Source organism: Leucopleurus acutus (assembly GCF_964270905.1).
Source record: "Leucopleurus acutus genome assembly, chromosome: 8".
NCBI classification, from domain to species: domain Eukaryota; kingdom Metazoa; phylum Chordata; class Mammalia; order Artiodactyla; family Delphinidae; genus Leucopleurus; species Leucopleurus acutus.
Window position 1 is genome coordinate 41960271 of NC_139151.1, and position 2579 is coordinate 41962849.

A 2579-nucleotide genomic window follows, 5' to 3' on the forward strand; every position below is an offset into this window, starting at 1 on the left:
GACTGTAAGCTCCCACATGCAGGGGCATGGTCTGTTTATCTAGGGATCCCCTGTGATGCGCCACACATTAACTGGCGCATAGTAAGTGCTTAGTGCATTTTTAATATACAACAAGTAAATAAATCCATTTCTTTGTACACAGCATGAGAGGTTGAGCTCTTTTCCAGAAGGAAGCTTGATGGATTGCTTTTCTGGTCTGAACTGTGCTTAGAAATAAATAAATATGCTGTCCGCCTTGAGTTTCCTCTCAAACACTTATTGAGCTGATAGAGATTTCTTGAGATATTAAACCTCATAACTGGTTTTAATACGACAGTTATGGACCCGAGGAGAGGATAAAGTGTCCATGATTGCTAGGTGATGGAAACTTTGCAAAAAGCCACTGAAACTAATATAGCCGACACGTTTAAACTGAAGATAATATGTTCCTTTTTCATTGTGGGTCACAGCTGTGTAGGGCACTAGCTAGTTCACGAAGGGTGTATAGTTACCCAGGATTTAAACTTACATAAACTCTAAATCTGCAGCTGTCAATCACAGAACATTCCCTGTATGGGCCAGAGCGGAGCTGTCAGCAAGGACTCCTTTTGCTCCTAGGGTTTGGCCCTTAGGGCCACATCTGTATTGGCCCCAAGAAGCTTCTCTTTCTGGGGCTAATGTTATTCCTTTACTTCCATCAGATAATGTGGTGGTGGGGCTGAAGTCCTAATTGCTGGTGTTAGTTCAACCAGTTTTATGTAGGGTAAGCTTGTGTGGAAGATATTAACGTTTGCTTGTTCTTGCTGTTAAACCTGCTCTTGACTTTCATTCCCATTTTCCCTGTCCTCCTGTACAGTTAAAGTGAAGGTAAATAGTTAGTGCAATCAACAAGTGTTTACTTATTCCACTGATATTGGTGTTACTGTGTTAGGCACTGGGGCACAGACATGAATAAGAAGTGGCCTGTTCTCTCCTATGTGACAGGAGAGATGGACAAACCTACAATTGCAAGAGAGTACTGTAAGGGCAGTGGCAGACGTTTCTACAGATCAGTATGGAAGTATAGAGTAAGGACAATTAAGAGTTGCTGTGCATTAGATAAAAGTTAAAACAGAAAAATCATTGGGCTCTATCTCTTCTTGACCAGGTGACCATAAGTAAGGTGTGATTGCACAGCATTCTGAATGCTTCCTTTCATAACATCCTCACAAGCGTAGCCGTAAGTTACATGAAAGTAGAGCCCATGTCCGTCTGGCTTACTGCTCCTACTCTTGACATCACTTGACATATGTCAGACACTCAAAAACTATTAGACCAAGTGAAGAAACCAAGGAAAATAGAGATTTGATTAGATAAAAATTAAAATAAATAAGAAAACCTTTGTGCCATTACAAATCACTGTAGAAAAAAAATGATTTCAAAATGGTAAAGACCTTTCTACTTTTTTTCCTCTACTCGTAAATCACCCCCAAAACAAGAACTAAAGGCAAAACACAAACACCATCTGCAATGAAACTCTCTGAAAAATGAAACAATGGTAAGTTAATGGCACAGAGCAAAATGAAAGTTAAATGCCTCCAGACTATGGCATCAATGGGAGACATTCTGATTTAACCCATTAACTTCAATAAGGCCCTGGAACTGGAAGCACCGAGCATAAGTTATGGATAAAGAGTGTGTGTGTGTGTGTGTGTGTGTGTGTGTGTGTGTGTGTGTGTAGTGGGGGAGGGTTAAGGAGGGACTTGCTGGAAACAGAGGATTTGCTTGAAGTCTTTTAAAGGAGCAATTAGATCCCTAGATGCTGACTGTCTACCCAGAATAAGCTAGTGACTCTGGTAGAATGGAACCAGAGAGGCTAGAGGGAATGGCAGGTATGGAGAAATGGGGAGCTGAGCAGATGTGATATAATGGCGACTCAAATATCATGAATGACGTTGCCATTGATGACATGGCTTTGTGAAAAGAACAATTCTTGATAAAGTTCCAAATAAAGTGATGTATAATGTCCAGAGAAAATACCAGAAAGCCACGCAGGAGGCAAGGAAACTCTTACTGTGTAGGTTGTCCATGCATTGCGAAACATTCAGTAGCCCTGTACTGCTCACTAGATAGAGGAGAATGCCACTTGTGATGACAGCAAAAACACCCTGGAGAAATTTACAAAAGGACGGCTTCATTGCTTTACAGCGCCATTGAGAAACACTGGCTGAAAGCCATTTTGAAAGTTTTACCATTGACTAGGGACTGATACAGAAAGCCACAGGAAGATTTTCATCAGGAAAATAATATGATATGACTCATGTCTTAAAAAGAAAACTGCGCTGACAATAGGCTATAGAAAGGAAGGACAGAAGCAGAAGTTTTGTTAGGAGGGTCTGTAATCAGCCAGGGCCTCTCAGGGTGTCGGTGAGAAGTAGCTGGATTCTGGATATGTTTTTTATGTAGCAGGATTTTCTGATGAATTGCCCATGAAAATTATAAAAAGGGATGAGTCGAGAATAATGAAATTAGACATTAGGCTTTCTGAGGGGGTCTTAGAACACATTGTCCATGATTCTTTTGTCCTGCTTTGTTGTCATGGAGGTTAATCGTAAATTGTC